Source organism: Equus asinus, chromosome 4 (genome assembly GCF_041296235.1).
Source record: "Equus asinus isolate D_3611 breed Donkey chromosome 4, EquAss-T2T_v2, whole genome shotgun sequence".
NCBI classification, from domain to species: Eukaryota; Metazoa; Chordata; class Mammalia; order Perissodactyla; family Equidae; genus Equus; species Equus asinus.
The window spans coordinates 38,550,768-38,572,935 of NC_091793.1; the positions used below are offsets into that span (position 1 = coordinate 38,550,768).

General features: G+C 40.6%; 1 long non-coding RNA gene across 1 annotated transcript in view; it reads right to left on the reverse strand.

Moving 5' to 3' along the window:
* Nucleotides 1–18,019: 18,019 nt before the first annotated feature.
* LOC123283251 (uncharacterized) overlaps nucleotides 18,020–22,168 on the reverse strand; it is a 141,178-nt gene continuing 137,029 nt past the window's right edge. Inside the window, exon 3 of the long non-coding RNA XR_011502654.1 lies at nucleotides 18,020–18,870. This is a non-coding gene — a long non-coding RNA (uncharacterized lncRNA). The remainder of the gene's footprint in view (nucleotides 18,871–22,168) is intronic.

Below are 22,168 nucleotides of genomic sequence, written 5' to 3' on the forward strand. Positions count from 1 at the left end.
CACAGGGGCTCCATCCTCACGAACTCATCTAAACCTAATCACCTCCCAAAGGCCCCACCTCCTAAAACCATCACCCTGGGGACCACGGTTTCAACATGTGAATGTTGAGGGGACATAGACATTCAGTCCCAAGCAGGATCTAACTAGAACTATTGGTAAAACCTAAACCACCGATAGTCTTCTAAGTCCATACCTTCCTTAACACACACTGAACAGACGCTTATTATATCTACAATTTCTTCTCTAGACATGTTTCCTTATTTTGCACTAGGGTTGTGAGAGTCTCCTTACATTCCCAGATTTTTTTTTTAATGATAGGTCTTTGGTTCATTTACAAAATAACACTTGTTGAGTCAGGGCAAAAGCATCTAAGTATCTCAGAAATAAAGCCCAATCCCTAATCCAAAGTTTACTGTGTAAAAGAATCCATTTTCAAACCTACAGTTTGAAAGTCAGTGAAGCAGCATGTCAGTTATTCAGCATGGACACTGACTAATCAGAATGGATGCCAGCTGAAAACAAGTGCTATACTCATCCGGCTGTGGACCAGGAAATAGCTGTGGGTTACCAATGGGTTTAAAACCCAAAGTGTTCATTAGGTTTGCCAGATGATGCTGAAGCAAACCCTCCCTGCCATACTGTAACACATGTTAAGGGCGGTAACTGGGTTTCATTCATTGTGTACCACTCCTAATGCTGAATACAACATCTGGTAAATGGTGGATGGTGATTTAAAAAATTAATAATTAATTGTGATTTTTATTCTTAAAAGCCTTCTAGAAGAGGGAGCTGTAAGAACGTTCTTATGATAATCTAAGATCTTTGCTCAGGTAAAAATTGATTTTTTTTTTTTACTATTGAAACCACCTAGCCAAAAAATTGTTACGTGTAATTTGAACCTCAAAAAGGCATTCAGATTTCCCCAATACAATTAAATGTTTGGATTAATGAGGCAGTGACAATATTTCCTTTATACAAACAATTTTTCGATTCTACAGGACAGTGTCATCTAATAACTGCTACCAACACAAAATCACTGGGCAGCCAGCTTCTATTTTATCCAGCAAGGTTAGCAATTATTCTGTAACACTTAATTTCCTGTTATCAATGCTTTCCCAGAAGCACTTAAGCATGATGGCCTTATGAATATAGTTATTAGTGGAACTGCGTTCAGTGTTTGGACTCTTTTGGAAATCTGATAGAGATAATATTCCTCCAAAGGTTAGTGTCCAGATTACAAGTCATTTTATCAGTGGGCCTGAGTTCCAGCCAGCTGTCATTAAGAGCGTCTCGTTAGCCAGTGAAGGGCTTTATAGCTGGGTGAGGGCCGTTGAAGTCTGGGGCAACGTTGCTAAGGTAACGAATCTGTCCAAGACTTCTGTCGGCATCAACCTTTCATCTTGTTAAATGTATATAAGTAAAGCACTGTGAGGAGAATGCTAATCGACCAAATGACAGAAACAATTGCACAAAGATATTTTTAAGCTTAATAGGTGTGTGTTTAAAGCTCCTTTATAAAGATACAACAACATGCGTGGGTATAGAGATGTTCATGGAAATGAGCTAAATTACCCTGGGTCCACATATTGTTCACATTAGCATGTGAAATATGTACTCTTCAAAGAAGAATTTAATTCAGTGATACACATTGACTGAGTGTCTGCTTGGTACCTGAATTTAGTTATCAGTGTAACATTCAAGTCTAAGAAGAATTGAATTCTAAAGAAAGTGAAGCTTAGCACGCCTTTCAAAGAGCCCAGATACAATGAGGTAGAGAAACTTCAGTTCTTGAATTTTGGAGGATAGCTAGGTGGAGTGAGGCTATTCTATTAAAAATATTTAGGATTTCAAAGACTGTTAGGGTCATGTCAAAAGGATACCAGAGCTGACTTGAAGGGCTCTCTCTGGCCTAAAATAGGACAATTCTAACATCAAAAAGAATAATAATAGGGGCCGGCCCAGTGGCGTAGTGATTAAGTTCACATGCTCTACTTAGGCAGCCAGGGCTTCACAGGTTTGTGTCCCAGGTGTGGACCTACACACTGCTCATCAAGCCATGCCTTGGCAGCATCCCACATACAAAATAGAGGAAAGTTGGCACAGATGTTAGCTCAGCAACAATCTTCCTCAAGCAAAAAGAGGAAGATTTACAACAGTTGTTAGCTCAGGGCCAATCTTCCTCACGGAAAAAAAAAAAAGAAGAAGAAGAAGATAAACAGCAATGAATTGAAATACATCAAATATATAAAAGCTCATAAGTTCATAATGAGACTGATACACTCAATGACCAATATTAGGGGTTGCTAAGGACACCAACTCATTAGTGAAAATTGACAAATAATAGGAAAGAATGAAGCATATACCTTGCCTTTCCTGCATGAATTGCATTTCTATACAACCAAATAGCTGATGAGAATATGTTTTTAAAAAGTAATTCTAGCAGCCAGCCCAGTGGCATAGTGGTTAAGTTCACATGCTCTGCTTCAGCAGCCCAGTGTTTGCAGGTTCAGACCCTGGGCACGGACCAACACACCACTCGCCAAGCCACACTGTGGCAGCATCCCACATACAAAATAGAGAAAGATTGTCACAGATGTTACCTCAGGGACAATCTTCCCCAAGCAAAAAGAGGAAGACTTGTAAAGGATGTTAGCTCAGGGCCAATCTTCCTCACCAAATAATAATAAGAAGAAGAAGAATCAGAGAAGAAATAATAGGATTTGCAACTCTTAATGAAATGATGGATCTGGATAACATATATCAATGAATGCTATAACTTTTAGGTGAAATGTTGGTGGGGAACTTAATGATGGCGGGATTATGGTGACGACTCCTGACCTAACTAATCAATCACAACATCATTAAAGATGGGACAATCAGACATGAGATGTCTTCTAATGTAAAGTAATGGGAAATAGTATACACATGGCCTATGAAATAGTCTTGCCTAAGAGTACTGAACCTGAGTCTAATCAGCCTTCTAGTTCTAAGTAAAGGAATAGAGGAAGAAGTTTAAAAGAAAACCACAATTCAAAAATTAGGTCATTTTAAAGACAAATGTCCCAGTTTCCTCAACAAATCAATAATGTGAAAAGAAAACAGAGAGGGGAGCCGCTTTAGAACAAAAGAGCTTCAAGACACATAATAACCAAATACGATAGGTAGACCTTTTCTGGATTCTGAGTTGAACAGATCAAGCGTGAAACATCTTTGAGAAAATTAGAAGAAATTTAATATAACTGAGAATTAGATGATATAAAATTATTATTTGTGTTCAGTATGATAATACTTGCTGATTATGTTTTGAAAGGTTCTTAGCAGTTAGAGATGCATATTAAAGTATTTACAGGTGAAATAAAATGGTAGCAGAGATCTGCTTTAAAATGCCAGGAGAAAAATGTGGAGAAGTTGGATAAAACAGGTTGGCAAAATGTTTATGACTGTCGAAATTCTGAAAGGAAAAACACCTGTGGAAAATTGGGTGCCTGAATTACAATGTTGGAACTGATTGACTAATATTAAAATCTTCAATATTGGGAGAACCAGTAGCACCTGTCCGTTGCTTATGTAAAATATTCTTACTTCTGGCGAGAGTCTATGTTGAATGGAATCAACTAAACCACCAAGTTTAAAAATTTATGTTTATCCCAGCCTTTATTCTGAAAGAAGACAGCATGTCAGTTCCTAAGGGTAGTCTGAACTCTGAAACTTGTCCTTATTTGAAAATAGGAACAAAGAAAGAATTTGACACATTGAAAATACTGTCCTCAGATAAGGTTAACCGATTTGGTAACTCAGAAGAGTAGACCATCTAACTACTGGAAGTTACCTCTGAAGATCCTAAGCTTTCCACTAGTTTAGGCTGCTACTATGCAACCAAGGCTGCTTCCTTACCACACCAGAGATTCAGGTTTACTGTCAACAACATGAAAAATTGAAGAATGAAAGACTAGAACCTCACGGCTACTTTTCCTATTGAAACAAACTGAAATTAGAAAATATCATATTATTTAAGAACAAAAGAGCTTTTAAAGAATTAAAGAGTTATTTATAATGTGACAGTGATAATATATAAAGAGTTTTTACAAATCAATAAAAAGATGAACACTCCAATAGAAAAATAGGCAAAGGACACAAAATCAATTGAGAGAGATATAAATGGCCAATAAACATTTTAAAAATCATTTTTAAACATTTAAAAATCAACATCAATAGTAATTAATGAATGCAAATTAAGACAAGGAAATGCCATTTTGTCTACCAGATTGGCAAATATTTTCAATGATAAACAGTACTATATTGACTGTTTTTTAGGAAGAAGTAATAAAAATTGATTCAACACTTCTGAAGGTCAACTTCACAATATATATCAACATCATTATCTTTGAATCAACAATTCTACTTCCTGAATTTAGTCCAAAGGAAATAATTATGGATATGGACAAAGATTTAGGTAGAAGAAAGTCCATTCCAGTGAAGTTTATAATGGTAAAACTTGAAAATAACCTAGATATAGGAAAACAGGAATTGGTTAAATAAATTTGATACATGAAATAGTAGCCTATGTCTTCATTAGCAATGTTGTCATAAAGTTTTCCAGATAAATATGCAATGATTCAGACATTTGTTTATATTATACTAAGTATAAAAATAAGTTTATTAAAGTAGTATTATATGTGCATATGTTAATATATGCAAAATATTTACCAATAAAATGTACTCAAAAATGGTAACTGATACTCTCTTTAATTACGGGATTGTAATTACTTTTGTTATCTTCCTTTTTACTCATCAATATTCTCTAAAGTTGTTACAGTGAACATGTAAGAATAAGAGCTATTTTTTAAGAGTGAGAAGAAAGAACTTTCTAAACACTAACTTCTGCTCCTCCAACTGTGCTCAATTGTTCTTTCACTCAATCTGGGTTTATCGTACCCTATTTTCTCACTGATGGAACGTAAGAGGGAAGCCACAGCCCTGCTATTTCTACCTGCTGGCCCCACCAAGAGCCCCAGGGAGGAGACTTACTGGTAGCTGGCCACTAAGTGTGGAAAGCCTTTGTCACTCAAGTTGCTATACTTAGCGTTTCATTTTACCTCACAACTGTTCCAGCAGTACCAACCCCTCTATCTTCACTCCCTTCTCTTCCCTGTCAGTGGTCCCCTATCAGAAATATCCTGCTGCCGACAGACTCATTCATCTAGCCTGACTTCCATTCCAATAAATGCTTAATCTACCGCTTACAATTTTTCCATAACCTTAGGCTCCTATTTCCAGGACAAATCTATACTACTTCTTAGCTTTATTCATTTGGGCCTCTTAAAGACACAATGTCTTTTTTCCCCTTTGGTAAATTTGTTTCAAATATTGAATCTTAATAAACAGTTTTTAAACATAGTAATTTCCTCATTGAAAGTTATCCTATTTCCAAAGTAAGACATAATTTTAAGCCTCTATCCTTATAATAAAAAGATTATTAAAGTCTAGAAATTAGTTAAATCGGACATTGTACAAAGCAGATTAAAGAAGTCTAATGTTTGGCTTCTGGGATCTTATCATTTCAGGTAAATCATTCACATTTGTATAGCGTGAATATGTAATTTCACACATTCATTCAACAAGCATTTGTTGAATACCTACTAATGGCCAGGAATACCCCTTCCATCCAAGTCCTGGGGGTACCAGTGTGAACAGGCATGGATGCTATTTGAGGATCTCCTAGATTAGTCAAGAACATAAACCTGTAAGTTAGCCGTACAATCCCATGGATGAATGCAATAATGGAAGTGTGTACAGGGTATTCTGGGGACAACTAAAAAGTCACTTAATATTCACTAAAAGAAAGTTTCTCAAACAAGATGTTACTCCAGGTATTAGTAGGTGATACACAATAAAATGTTTCCTAAAGCCTGGAACAGGCGAGGTTAAACATGCTTCTTCGCTGAATAACTTTCCAGAGCTTTTACTATCTAATGCTCATTGTGAACTTCCAAGGATATAGTATTTCCCAAGCATATTTGACTACAGAACATTTCTTCAAAGATCATCTTGATCAGAACTTTAGAGTTTTCTAAGTGCTTTTCCACGATGTATGATTTCACGTGCCAAAAACTGCAAGCTTCTTGTGGGAAGGAACTGGAGACATCTGTGAGCTCAGGGAATGAGAATGTATCTTATTCATCTTTGTGTCCCCAGAGTCCAGCACAGCATTCAACAAATAAAGGTACTCAATCAATGGTTGGTAAATTTGTGATTCAGTGCAACCCTCAGTTGAGCCACTACAACCTGCAGAGAGTGGTCCAAACACGTATGATCCTCCTTTTACAGAAGAGAAAATACAGCCCAGGGACATTACGTGACTCAACCAAGATCATAGAGTGAGCTAGTGATACAACTAGGATTGGAAACCAGATCCATTCTCCAGTCCAGTGCCTCTTTTCTTATATTTATATGACTGTACAATTCAGATTTTCTGGGTAGTCTTAATTTCAGATATTCTGTTCCACTTTTAAACCAGTCCAGGTAACATCCTGGTCCTTGCTTGGAAAACACCCTCCATAATTACAACTTTTTGTGTTTCATACACATAAAAGATAAACATATACCTAATAATTATGAAAATATAAAATACAGTCATGATATAAGTGAAATCCATATGATATTGGGTATGAGTGATTAAACCAGAATGACCTTGAGCTATAGTTTGGTTATTTTGGGGGAAAAGGACCTTTACAATAATGGGAAGGGGGGCCCACCCGGTGGTGCAGCGGTTAAGTGCACACGCTCTGCTTCGGCGGCCTGGGCTCCACTGGTTTGGATCCCGTGTATGGGCACGGCATCACTTGGCACACCATGCTGTGGTAGGCATCCCACATATAAAGTAGAGGAAGATGAGCACGGATGTTAACTCAGGGCTAGTCTTCCTCAGCAAAAAGAGGAGGATTAGCAGCAGTTAGCTCAGGGCTAATCTTCCTCAAAAATAATAATAATAATAATAATAATAATGGGAAGGTCCACTTTCAGTTCAGATTCTAGAAAGGAACAGGCACAGCCTGACAAAGATGCTGGGAGGTTCCTCCCGCATAGACAACACCGAATGAGAAAAGACGTCCTCAAGAGCTGAATGTGAGTTCTTCAGAGATAACACAAAGACAAAGCACTGGCCAGCCATTTCTCAGCTGACAAGCCTGGTGCACCCCCAGACTACATGTCAGGGAAGCATATAAACAAAGACAAGACCAAGATGGAATAACAAACTTACTGAAGCAAGAAGTGTCCTAAGCAGCACAGGCTTCACGGGATGATGGAAGATAGTCCACATCAGACCAGAATTAGGGCTATTTGCTTAGCACACAAGTTCAGGGTTATTGCTGGCCCCCTAGTGAGGAAGACAGAGGTGACCATCAGAATGACCTTTCTTCTGGAGTCAGAGACCCTCCGAGTTAGAACTCTTCATCTGCCGTGATACCTTGCCAAGTGAATTTCTCTCTATAAACCTTCATCTGTAAAATGGAATGTTAACTGTAGCTTCCTCACAGGATTAGTGTGGTTTGCATGAGATAGAAGGATCAAGCACTTAGCAGAGGACCTGGAGCATAGTGAGTGCCCAATTAATTTGTATTATAAAAAGGTATTATTTTGATTAATTTATAATTCTATTACCATAACACATAGCATACATTGGGCTGCGCAATCATTCCCATTACTGAGTGTAGCTTAGTCATCCTCAGTAAGTCCTTTTGGCATCTCCTCAAAGTTCCTAGATCAAGAACCTTTCCAGGAATCAGAAGAGAAATTAAAGTAAGTGGACCCTATTTAAGTGGTACAGTCATCACTCAGGGACTCAGAATGGGTAAAACCATAGAAGTAGCCCCTTTATAGAATGCTGTCAGAATGAGGCTTGATTCTGTATGGGAATTCCAAGTTATAAATAGGTACTGGTCCAAGCCTTCAAATAGATCGGGGACGCATAGTTGGAACCAAGCAAACAGCCTCTCTCTGCTATTCCTCTCAGTCAAGATCATCTTGCTCTTCGAGTACAATTACAATAAGCGATAAGGAAGTAAGCGGTTTCTAGGGCTAGGATTACAACATAGATTTCTTGGCCCGCAAGCCTTTGTCTTGCCTTAAACACAATATTTCTTTATTTTAGTTTCCTTATCTGAATAAAAATCCTTGACAAAATTAAAAAAAGAAAAATGAGGGTAACAGGTTGATGGGCATAGCCTTGATCAGTCAGCATCTAATTCTTGCTGGGTTTCTTCATTCTAAGCCGTGTATTGACTAATAAGCACCCCCTCCTGTCACATGCAATGGTTTGCATGCATCACAGAGTTATTTGCAAGTTAATATATATTAAAATCACATATGCCCACACACATTACTTCTGCGTGTCAGGGGACCTCAAGAGATAATACATCCATCTTCATTTGTGACAGTGTATGCACCCATAGTTCATAAATGGTGATAAATGAATTGTCATACCATCCCAATGGTATAATACACTTATCCCCTATTCTTGCCATATTAATACATGTTCATTCCAGCACCAGTCAAATCTTTAAAATGAGTGATCCAACATCTGCCTCCTATTGGTAACCTCAGAAGAATGCTAATTTCACCTCTCAACATCCAGTATAATTTGTTTGGTATGTAAATGAAAAGCAGAAGAGAGGAACCAAAAAAGTAATAATAATAATTTCAACTCGTTATGCCTCTCTGATATGCTAAGACAAATTGAGATGGAAAATGCTTACTTGGTTTATATTTCAATAAATACAGGAAGAGATAGCCCTCGGCATCTGACCCACCCTAACACATGGACCAGCACAGTGAGCAAGGAGGGGGAAGGAGGGAGAATTGTTCAGGTTGATGAATGCGCCTGTGAACGGTTTTTAAGCTAGTCTAATTGATGTGCTTATCACTAGCCTCTGCCTTGTATTAAGTGATTATTCATTAATAATTGCCATCTTTGCCTTGCTTTATACAGCCAACTCTCAATTTTTCAGAGGCTAAATGGTAGTTTGTAACTTAACCCTGTGCAAAGCTTTTGAAAAAGCATGAACTATCTTTCAACCATTTCACAGCCCTTCCACCCCTACACCCAGTGATGGCTGGTGAGAGGACATGTAACCTGGGGTCAGTAAACCTCAAGGCTGAGAGGGGACTTAGAGGTCGTGGACTCCAGGCTGCCCTCCGTCCCCTCTTCCACCTCTCCCTGTCTCCTCTTCTCACTCTCTCAGCCTCCCTCCCTCACTCCTTTCTTCTAGCCCTCAAAGCTTTTCAGTTTGTTTGGCTGGTAAGATAACATTTAGGACTAAAGAAATAAAACCAATGGGTAAAATGAGGAGCTGCGTTAAGAGTGAATCTTGTTAACTAGTTCTCACTAAGAAAGATGACTCAGCACTAATTAGTTGTTTCCAAATTTTTCTGATCAGACACCCTATGGGTAAAAACATTTTAAGCACACACCATATATTTAAATAAATTCTATACATATGGGACTGTCTTAATACATTATACCCATTTAAACTGATACCAAAAGGAGACAAAAATAGGAAGAGATATGCCGTTTTTTTTTTCTTTTCACTTGCACCCAGCTTGGAGACCACAGACCCAGAGGAGCCACTCCCTTTCATGAGCCATTCCCAGATCTTCGTGGTTCAGTCCACCACGTCGTGTGGTGTCATGTGAACAGACCCCTGGACGCACTCCTCTTGGTCAGAGTCCTGCACACCTGGCACAGATTTTGTTCAATCCCTTGTTCACCTGAGGTTTGCATTCCAAGGCAATGTTCTGTTTCTAGTAAGTTTAGGAGTAAAATTTACTTGGAAAACAAGAGCCAAACCTTCCGAAACTACATACGCATTAAAAATGAAATGTTTTCTCAGTCACCTCTCTATTTGGGACTAACAGGTGGCCCTGGGACGCAGCCAGGGCCACCTTGAGGCTTCAGTCAAAAGCAAACAATGAACAGGTGAAGCTTCTCAAAGGGGTGGTCTCTGCAGCCGCTGTCAGCACGACTCCCGGAGAAAAGAACGCTGGAGGAAAACACCGAACTGACAAAGTCAGTGATTTATAATCTCTCATTCCCATAAAATGACTCTCGTTATTCTTGGGAGCTTAAACTCTGAAGCAAGCTGTAATGGGCCACTGGGCTAAAAATGAAGTGCAGATTTATTTCTATAATCACCACCGGTCAAACCCTTCCCTGGGAAATAAGGAACTTGGCTTTTAAAGAGCTAGGATACCTTTAGAATGCTTGAGATTTATCTTTGGGATTGAATGCTTGTGTTGCTCTGGGAAATTCCAACTATTTGAGTTGCAGATGCCCCCATCAGGGTACTGGGGAGGATTGGAAAGACAACAGAGAAGTGAGCTCTGCCTCCCTTTCATGCTCAATTCGGAGAAGATTCTTGTGCCTAAGTGATGGTAAGTAAACAGCAATTACAAACACATCAAATACTGAGCTAAGAGACTCCCTGATACAGCTGCAGTCCAGGAGACCAAATAAGTTCAGCCTCAATGTAAATTTAAATTCTGAAATTGAATTTGACTCATGCGGGGCCCCTACACTCATGGCTTTTGCTGGGAGCCAGGGTGCTTCCCTTGCTATTCAAAGATTCATTGCATCTAGAAAATATTCAGATATAATTGTAGAGCCATGAATCTGAAGAGTTAAGGGAAAAGATACATACAAAAAAGTAAAATAAATAACCAAATAAATAAGAACCACAGAATCCTTAGTGTAATTCTAGCTCAAACATATTACATAATACTGCCCTCACTCTGGCACACAGGTGATCAAGCAGCCACTGCCATTCTCACTAATGCCTCTTGGCAGATGTCTTAACTCATAACAAATTCATTTATTTCCTACATGCATGCAAATGTCCTTTGCCTGACTTCCTTCTGCTTCATCTTTAATGAATCTTCCCAACTCTTGACTTTGCATAGTAGCAAAAGGTACTTCAGGCAGTCTCTGGAACTGAAAACTACACATCTCCAATTGTGGAAATTACCACAATGTCCGGAGGATAGTCCAAAAATCAGAGAATTTTGGAACTGGAAAGATTCTGAAGGAGAATTTACACCCCTCTTTATAGACAAAAACACTGAAGCCCAGAGGGAATAAATGAGTTACGCAAGGTCACCCATACAGTCAGTGGTGGAGTTGGGAGTAAAATCTGTTTCTTCTACCTCTGCCATGATGCTTCCTTAAAATACTTTTAAGGATTAAAGACCCTAAAGGATGACACAAGAAGAAAAATATTTCTTTGCTTTGAATGGGTCAAAGGTCTGAGCAGGACAGAAACTATTTTCAACATCTAGAGCTTCAGCCCATAACGAGATAGACTGCCAGTATTTGCTGGAAAACGGCCTCTTTTCTCACTAGCCAGTTAATTTTTTTAATGATTTATGATGATTCTCACGGAAAATGCTTTTCCTGCAAAAGGAATTAATATGCCAAACTTAAACTATTTGTGCTAATTACCAAAGGTCAAAGTAGGATTGTTCAGAGACATTAATCAGAGGCCCCAAAGGAACGGGAATACATTGGACAAATAACATGAAGCTCTAAGCAAAATATTGAAGAAGGTGCCCTTTGTTGCTCCACGCAATTGCAAACTTGAGCAAAGACATTCTCCCCTAAATCTAGACCACAGGGCCAGTGATGACTAGCAAAAGATAACTATAATATTAAAACCCCTCAATGGCTCTAAAGGCCCTTAAGAGAAACTCCAAAGTCAGTTACTAACATGGTGGATAAGGCTCTTCCTTATCTGATCCCACCCTTCTCATCTCTTTCCACCACTGTTTTCTTCTATCCATTCACATTGGCCTTCTCTCAGTCTCTCAAACTTGCCATACCTCTAGATCTGCCCACTTGTTGTTTCTCCTGCCTAGAACACTTCCTCCCCTGACTATCCCGCCTACCTCCTTTCATCTGGATAAATCCTTCTCATCCTTTAGTTCTCAGTAGGTGCTCAGGTTCTACGTAGGGAGGTTGCACCACTCACCCCAATTCTTCACTCATCACTGTATCCACACACTTTGTCCTATGACTTTGTAGTTTTTCCCGCTAAGGAATAAGAGAATATTTTCTCATTCCTTAGACTTGGGTTCAGCCATTTGATGTTCTTTGGCTAAGAGACTGAGGCAGAAGTAACAATGTGCCAGTCCTGTCACAGGGCTTAAGAGGTCTTGTGTATTTCCACTTGCCTTCTTTCATCCTGCTGTTGCCATAAGAAGAACATACCTGGGCTAGCCTGCTGATCCCAGGAGGAGGATGAGAGACATGTAGAGCACAGCCAACCAGGCAAGCTTCATCAAGCCAGCCTAGACCAGATCAGCTGCTCCCCATGTAACCCATGGACATATGAGCGAGTCCAGAAAAGATCTGCAGAGCTGCTTCGCCAAGGTGAGCCAACCTGAAGACGCCTGAGAAATTATCAATGATTGCTGTTTTAAGTCGCTAAATTTGGGGGTGGTTTGTTATACAGAAATACTACTTTCCCCACCATAGCAGTTATCAAACCTTATCACAATCCTTGGATTAATTTCTTCTCTGTTGAAGATTCCATATTCCAATACAGTTGACGCTATGCTCATCTTGCTCACTATGTTATTTCAAGCTTTAGTACAGTCTACTGATACACAATAGATACCCACTAAATAAGTGGTTGTGGAATAAATTCCTCATCATTGCAAAACATTTTCTATTGTCAGTCTTCAGAGTCTCTCCCTAGCCCCAAAAAGAAACTGCCCAGCTACACTTTTCAAAGCCCTCCCACAGTAGGTACAGGATTTTAACCTGACAACCATCCTGCAAAGTAGATAATGCTTATTTGATCACATGCTAGACAGAATGATTGTGAATATAAAGCCATATTTTGCTCATCTATTATTGTTTATCTCGTTGAGGTTTTATAGTCAGTACTAAACAGATGGATGAACATTTACAAATAAAGCATATTCTTACATTTGCCATCATTTCTCTGTTCCTCCAAATCTCTCCAACCTGTATAAATTAGATTCAAAGTCAGTCTTTGAATATATGCAAACCTGTTAGGAATTAAGATCCTGCTCGTCTGTAAATGGTTATTGGAAACCTGAATGCAGTAGTGAAATTGCACTTAAATAGTCATCAAAAAGCCTATCCCGTGCACCTGTTTCCACATGGTGCTTTGGAAAAAGGGGAGATGCAGAAAATTTTACAATCCTTTATTAATCCCTTGTGCCTTTATATCACATCCCAACTCTTCACTTGCATTGAAGGCTCATAATTGTCAGAGTTTGGCATTGTCAAGGGCTCAGCTACCATGAACTAAGAGAAAATGGAGATTTGATTCACTTAGCCCACCTTTTTTACTTTTTTAAAACTATTGTAATAACAATGTGAATGTACTTAATACCACTGAACTGTACCCTCTTTTATTTCATCTTTTCTGCTATATGATCCCCAAGTCCTTACCCTCTGTAACCTATAGGATATGAGAAACTGATTGCGTTTGAGAGGAACACTGCTGGTTCCCACCACTGGAGAGCTACACTCTCTTTTCATCTATAGCTCTCCTCTACAGTCTGTCTCCCATAGGAGAGGGAAGTGAAGGAAAAGTAAGCATTGTGCTAGAACATTCCAATCAACCATGAAGGATAAAGCCCTCTTGATACAACCACCAGCACCAGATATGAGCTGAAGAGAAAATTCATTAACATATCACTCCATGAGCCAGCTCTCTGATTAAAACCTCAACATATCCTTAGCATCTGTTGAAAAGAGAGGCCTCATTTTCTGAAAATTATTATTGCGAGGCCTAGAATCTTACCAAAAAATTACCAAAAAACATAATATCTTCTTGGAACCTATAGGTGAGACTAAAGGGGAGAGGAAAATTCCACCCCTTGGGGAAATATCAGCCGCTGTTGAACTCTCTGAGCTGGTTCTTTTAGTAAATGGGCAATGCTATTACAAAGATGTTCAACAGGGAGCAAACTTGCCCCACACATTCAGTGCTCACCATCGAGGAGCAGGTTCAGTGTTTGGTGTACTCAAGAATCACCTACAGAGCACAGACAAGCAATTCTGATTCTAGTGTTCTGGGCCTAGCATCTACATTTTAAACAAGCCCCAAGTCCATCAGATGTAGGTGGCCGTAGACAATGCTTTAGAAATGTCTCCATCCCTTTCATGGAACCAAAACAAACTAGATGCAAAAGGAATCTTCTCCTTCCCCAGACCCCCATGAATCTTATGTGGAACCTGGTAATAATAGTGGCCTCTGTGTCATAGTGTGTGAGGATCAGACTACATAATGCATGTACAGTCTCCGAAATTTGCCTGGCCTATCAAAGGTTCTGGTTGTTGTTATGCAGCCTTATATGCATGGTTGATTCCTGAGGTACAAACAGGCCACCAACTTCTTCCCCTTTCTGAGGCTACCTGAATACCCCTGGTTTCTCCCATCACAGAGCTTGTTAAGTGGCACTGGAATACTTTGCTGACTTACGTGTACCCCCACTGGATTGTAACTGGATTCAGAAAAGTTTCCATTATTCCTCTAAATAAATGCTTCTGGGTATGGATCTGTACCTCCCAGTGGCCCAGTACTGTGCCTGGGACCCATAGGTGCTCGAGTAAATGTTTGGGGAACAGTGAAGGGACAGAAAGGGACACTCAGACTAGAAAGAATGGATGTGATGATGGGTTTGGCATGCCAAAGGAAGCAGGCAAGTTGAAAAGTCTAAGCAGGGGAGCCAAAGACTGTCCAGAACCTAAAGAAGGGCATAGACCAATGTTGGGTCTCAGCCTTGAGTGGTGGGGCATAGTGGTGAAGGGCAAAGGCTCTGGAGCCAGCCTACCTGAACACAGTCTAGGCTGCAACCCTTACCAGCCATGTGACCTTAAACAAGTTAGTCACAGATGAGCCTCAGTTTCTTCATTTGTAAAATGGGAATAATAACACTGATACCCTCATGGATTCATGTGAGGATTAAATGAATTAAATAATAGGGACTATGTTCCTGGTACATAGTCAAGTGTTCAATAAATGTTAACTGTTGTTGTTATTACTAAATTACTGTCAAAATTACAGGCTTTGGAGTCAGACTTGAGTTGGAATCCACGTTCTAGCACCTACTAGTTTGCACAACCTTAGGCAAAATAGTTAAATTTTTTAAACCTCAGTTTCCTCATCTATAATGAGGTGATAATACCTGTACAGAAAAATAATACACAAAAAATGGTTAGCACCATGATGCCTGGTACCTATTAAGTTCTCCATAAAAAAGTATTGTAACTAAGGCAGGAGTAACCACACAGAACTCAAAGTGAGGAAGGGACCAAGGTGGAATTCAGACAGAACTTGGAGGAGTGCCATGGGGTCAGGCCAAAGAAATGATGTCATAGGTCTATCAAAAGAGGCCTGGTTGCCTTCTACCCTGCTTAATGCATGTGGAAAAGGACCTAGGTGACTGCCACATCCCAAAGTGAGGCGAGACTCTTTGGGGACCTGACATTCTCCCCTACAGCCCAGCTTGGGCATCCTTTGCACTCCCATAGCTCATTGTGTTCCCTCTATCTTGTTCTCAACTCAGAAATCTCTGTGTGGGCATCAGCATCGCATCTCATCTCCCTTGGTGCTCCACTACATAGCATACTTAAGGAACCCAATAATGTTCACTGACTTGGCACTGACAATTGAACAGCACTGATAGCTGACTGGTTGGTCTGAAAGAGTCTTGATTCCAACACTTGGGGTCTACAGCCCTCAGTGTATTTCTTATGTCTATACTCACTTGTATTATTTCCTTTGCTTTAAACATTTTGGAATTATCTTGCCCCAGCTACAAAGTAAACCAGTTTAAAGTGCTCAACTTTAGACTGTGTAAAATTTCTGAGGTCCACAACCCTAAGAGAAACCTCAAACTGACTTCTGTCCCCTTCCCACCTCCACCCTCTGCTCCCCCATCAAAAGTTTCTAAAAAATCTTACTAGTAGTAAACTGACTATCTAAAAAGGCTATTTTTTTTTTAATTTTTTTTTAAAGATTTTATTTTTTCCTTTTTCTCCCCAAAGCCCCCCGGTACATAGTTGTGTATTCTTCCTTGTGGGTTCTTCTAGTTGTGGCATGTGGGACGCTGCCTCAGCGTGGTCTGATGAGCAGTGCCATGTCCGCGCCTAGGATTCGAACTAACGAAACACTGGGCCGCCTGCAGCGGAGCGCGCAAACTTAACCACTCGGCCACGGGGCCAGCCCCTAAAAAGGCTATTTTTTAAATAAAGTTTTCTAATTAATTTTCCCAAAGAAGAATGAAAAAAAGCAAACACTGTTTCATAATCACATATGTGCATATATACATACACACCAGGAAAACTTAGTTCCTCTTAGTGGAGTCGATCTCGGTGTGTTTGTGAAAACTCAATTTGCAGCCTGGGAAAGTGATATTTATTTGAAGGAGCTTATTGCCGAAAGTGAATCATAAATCTGCTGGCTGTTGAGACTTCAAGGCAGGAAGAACAGAGGCAATTATTAGTCTGAATGTTCCACTGACGATATGAAATCTTTGTCTTTCAAAGCATTTGTTTAAGTAAGAAAAAGTTTGCCCAGCCCGGAGAACGTTCTATTGTGGGAAATGAAACTTCTGAAACCTCCAAAGCTTATTTATATATTTGCTAGGCTTCTCTCTGCCAACTTCCTCCTCTCCCAGAGCGTCCGTTAATGCTAAGAAAAGCCTCCAAAAAGCACACATTATAAGCAGAGAAAAATCTTAATGAATGTAATATATTTCACAAATCTGTTTTATCTAGCAAGGAGATGTCCTTCCTCTCTTCATCACTCATCTCTTTTTTTTCCTTTTCTGTTAATGTTTTTCTCCTTGATTCATCCTAGGGAGTTTTGTTCTCCTCCAAAAAGTAAAAATAGAAACCCAAACAATCTCCTGACTTTTATTCTCTTGCTGTCATTTCTATTTCTTCCTACCTACTCAAATTTCTTCATTTTGGGAAACCAGGGGAAGGGGGATGGCCCTTAAGAGCCCTGTGCCAACCTCCCTTCTCTAGCTCCACCAGAGGAGAAGCAGCCACGCCAAAGCCGAGCTCCCAACCATGCACATGTGGGCTGTGCGCTTGAGAGATAGTCCTCGGCCAACATGCATGCCAAGTTCGCCTCCCCCTGCTGGCCCAGCATGCTCCTTCCCTCAGCTGGTGTGTGCTCAGGAATGGCTAAGCCATCCTAATATAGAGCCGAACAGCCCCATATTAGCTGTCAGCTGTAGACAGAGATTTTTCTATCTACAAGGCATTCCAAATCCAAAAGATTTAGGAGTTATCTGCACAATTTCCTCCCAACACTAGTGCGAGTTGAATGCGTTTGTATATAATTTGATTCTCCTTCCCATTGAAGCTGTGCTACCTAGAGCACACCTGTGAATTGAGATTCTCTGAACACCTTGCTAATCAGAGCATGGTTCCTGGGCCGGCTGCATCAGCATCATCTGGGACTTTGCTCCGGACCTACTGAATCAGAAACTTCATTTTAACAAGATCTCCAGGTGGCTCGCGTGCACATCGGGGTTTGAGAAGTTCTGTTAACACCAAGTGTGTACGAGGCAGCTGGTGTTTGAGTCGGAGAAGTGAGAGGGGGCTGCAGCTGCTAAGCCTGCTGCTTATGCTGTGCCACACCCTCTGCAGGGCGGTTTGTACCTGTGGAGTGTGCCGGGCACCCCACCCCTCCCCCATCTCTAACTGTCTTCCCCTCTCCATCTCTTGGCTACACTGGACTGTTGGGGCCTTGGTCTCCTTAAGCGCAGGTGACACTGTGCGTGGCCAGCCATGCTCTTCCCTCCCTGCTGGTCTGCCGGTATCTGTGTGAGCTGTTATCAAGGAGACTGATGCCTTGACATTTACAGTTCCTTTCCCAGAGAGGAGCACAAGACCTTTCATGAAAGCTGCACGTAATCCTCTCCAATCCCCTGTAGAATGGGGAGGGGAAATGCATTTTAAAATAATCCCATTTGATTCATCCCACCTATATGGCATTCTCTCCCCTTCTTGAGTAGAAGGAAAACAAATAACTAAAGATGTACTGCCCCTGGGGAAGTGTGTGTGTGTGTGTGTGTGTGTGTGTGTGTGTGTACGCATGCAATATTTTTGTGTTTAGAAAAGGCTTCTAAATTTAAGCAACTTTAGGTATTTCGTAGGATTTCTTCTGCCTCTACAACGATAAGCATTTCTCTGAGCATTTCATTCCCCATACCTCAAACCCTGACTGGGTCCCAGAAGCCCTTAACCCCAAGCATTAATAGTCCCACAGGTGCAAGGGCTGGAGACCACATGTAGTGAATGGGTCCCTTGAGCTTTGTCTCAACTTCACACTGAAGACGCAAACCCAAACCACATCATCAGCTTCTCAGCAGATACTCTCCACGCCAAGGCGGAATAAACACTTCTCCAAATGCATACCCATGCATTTTAGTTCCTCTTTTCTCTGGGTTTCTCATCTGCCCAAGCAGCCTCCAGCATTAGGCCTTTAGCTGGGAATCACGAGTTCTTCCTTTTTCTTCTTTTAGGCAGACAAGAATGTGGCAGGGTGGCCTCTGGCTGACGCTTCTCCCAGACAGCCAGGGTTCCAGTCAGTTTGTCATGGTTTCATTCCTCTGAATAACCTGACACAGTCCTAAATAACCTGCCAGGTTCATCTGCTTGAGACTCAACACCTCGGCCCTGTGAAGAGAGCAGGGTCTGGAAGCTTCCAAAGGGATTGCGTCTCCTGTTGGGTCACTGTCGGGCATCACACCTTCTCCCAAAGCACTTGTAAGAGTTGTCAGATGTCAGTTGTCAGATGTCAGCCTAGGGTTTTCAAAATGCCTCTAAAAACAAAAAGAAAGAGATGGCATTTTCCTTTTACTTTAACAGATGCTGTTTCCTGTTAGCTTCCTGGAAGTGCAGGAGTAAGAGAGATGGAAATGAGCAGCTAAGGAAAGGACTGGACCTCTCACAGAGGTACCCACCATTTGTTGTTCGTTGAATGAAGCATCTGGTCCTCTGTCCCTCTGGGGCAGCCTCTGTAAGAACATAGCAGGGGCCCCCTGAACTCACCACTGGGCTATCCAACGTTTGCAAAGTCCAGGACCCCTGCTTCTCTCAGGAAGCCCCCACCCTATCACCAGATTGACACAAGAATCTGCTCTATTAGCCACAAAATAAAACATGGCTTCTCAGAAGCAAAACTTTTTACCTAAGATTCCATTTTGTTTAAACCCAGTTAATTCCACTGAACCATGACCTCAGGGATGTGTTATGAACAAGGATGAATGTCATTGTTTCACTGAGTTCCAGCAGGGAGGCGTCACTTAGACTCTGGCCAGTCTGTGACTTTTCTGTGAGTCTTAGGTGTTTGGGGAAAAAATCCAATTTGGACATTTTAAGATCCTTAGAAGGATCTGGTTGGTAACAAGGAGTGATATGCTTCCCACAGATTAACTCAAATGGAAAATAAGATCAGTCTAAATGACCCCCATGCATATTTCTGGAATAGTCCCAAAATGGAATGTCCTTCTCTCACAGTGTATTTTCTAACATCATTCGTTAAATCTACTAAAGAAAAGAACATGAATGTAAGAGTGTACCTCATTTTAGTCCTTTGCTCTAATTCTGCCCATATTTAGAAGCTATCAGATTGGATGGCATACACTCTTAGGTTATAGCTGTTTCCATTCTGTGCAACAAGTATTTGCTGTCCCTACTGAGTGCTGGGGGGCACTGTGGGGGATACCAAAGTGTGAGACTCAGTTTACCACACAAGGTTGTGACCCACAGAAAGCCAAGCTGGCCTTTTCTCACCGGGAAGTCAGCCTTAGCCTGGAGTCTCATTCAAAGAAATACAGCCAAAAATAACCAAGAAACAATTTATATCTCTATTGAAATCCACTTAAAATTGTCCAAAGAAATCCCACTCATAACACACAGCAAAACTGATCGAAACAAGCTTTTCCTGTCACCTTTCATCTACACAGATATCTTATCTGTGTGTGTGTGTGCATTCATATGCATTGCACACGCCCCCAAAAACTTTCTCCCTCTCTGAGCTTCCAAAATCTCTCAAACTCAACTCCCACAAGATTTCTTCTCTTTCTCCCTTCTCAGCATCTGTATCTAATACTTTTCTCTTGTCAGTAGTTCTCTGACATTTCCAACATCAACCTGGCTGGCCTCTTTCAACTTCTCCTGGTCTCCCCATCACCCACAATCAGTAAATGATGGCCCGGGAGCCCCCCTGGCAAGACGCAAGCTCCTGGGAGAGATGGTAGGAGGTGTAGGCCACTTCTCCTCAACAAGCTGAGGAGGGGAAATGCTTGAATATTTAAATGACAGTCTTTCCCTATCAGGAGGGAATTGTTTAATAAATACTAATTGAATATTTATTTTGTGGGTTAAGCATTACCCAATGTGAACTCTATTGATAAAACAGACATAATCCCTGCCCTCAGGGAGATTGCTGTCTACAGGAGAAGGCAATTCCTAATAATCGAGTAATTACTATTGTGATGAGTCCTGCAGCCACCAGCAGGTATGCCTCTAATCCAATGTCCCTTAAAATGCAAATTAAAGTGGTCAAATCCCATTCCACATCCAGTGTTAATTCCAGAGCTCTCTTGAAGATATCTGCAAAATTCCCCAGGAGAGAAAGATAGGGGAATGAGGTATATTTTCCTGCCTGTTGAATTCTCTCCCATTTCCCGCCTCTGCTGAATTCTTGTTCTCTGCTCTGTGCCTTAAGGTCAATCCTTTATCTCTCTGATTCTCCACTCATTCAAGAAGGGAACAAAGCCTGTGATGTGTAGCAAAACTTTCGCTGAAGTTTTCTAGGTCACTGCCAAAGAGTTACACTCCTGCATGACACAGCAAATAACTTAAAACTACATATTAGTCATCTCATCTTAAAAGTCTTTTTGGCCACCATGACACAAGGGATTTCTCACTGGTCTGCCTACTCCAATTAGCACCCAGTCATGGACCATCTTGCCAATGCACATGCATGCAAGTGCGCACATGTGCACGCGCACACCCACTTTGTCCAAGTAATTCCAAATTCCTCTCACTCTGTTATGCACAGAAATTCAGTTGTCTCCAACTCTTATACTCAAACTCAGCTCCAGGCCCAAACTCGGATAGCCAAAATCTTCAGTTACTCAGATGAGCAAAAGAGCTAGCTGCACATTCAAAAACAAAAAGAATAACAAATTTACAGTCTTTCCTCTAATAGGATCCACCCTACTTTATCAAGTGACAACAAAAATTATACCAACAGTGAGAGATATAAAAGTTGTCCCTTTCTGTGTAAAAAGATTAGACCAAATACTCTCTAAGATCCACTAGGCTATACTTTCAAATAGAGCAGGGACAGTGTCTGTGTTATTCTCTGCTACGTCTGGTACCTAGCTATCACAACAAATGTTTTTTGAATAATTTATTAAAATCCCATTCAGTGCCACCATTCAATGATTCTTTAATATTTGTAATTCTTTTGTCTTTTTTTATTTTTCTTATCATTCTTCTCTCACATTTGGATGAAGCATAGAAGAAAAGTTTTAGTCAAAAGAGTTAAAGTATTAAATCTGGTCTATTACCGTATCAGTTAGGATTACTTCAGCTACAAACTGAAGAAAAAACTTGAGACAGCGTAATGATAAAGAAATTTATTATTTCACAGAATACAAAATTCAAAGATGAGGCTGTCCCAGGGCTGATGAAGTCAGCTGCTTGGCAACATCATTGATATCCAGGTTCTTTTCAACTTTCTACTCTGCCATGTTCAGTGAGGTCCTCAAAAACATCTTCTCATAGTTGCAAAATGGCTATAGTTGTACCAAACTTCATATCCGCACACAACAAAGCCTTTCTCTGAGTCCTTCATCGGGAACAAAGATAACCTTCCCAGAAGCCAGTCCATAGACTTTACCTCACATTTCATTGGCCAAAACCACATTACATGCTCAGTCTTAAACCAATCTATGGCAAGGGAGATGGAATAACCATGGCTGCCTAAGACTAATCAAGATTCAGCTCTTGGATTTGGGACTCCAGAGTCTCAGAAGAACCCAAAGTCCCTGAAGAATATGGTCACTCCTCACTTGAACAAAATTGGGGTTCTTTTAGCAAGGATAA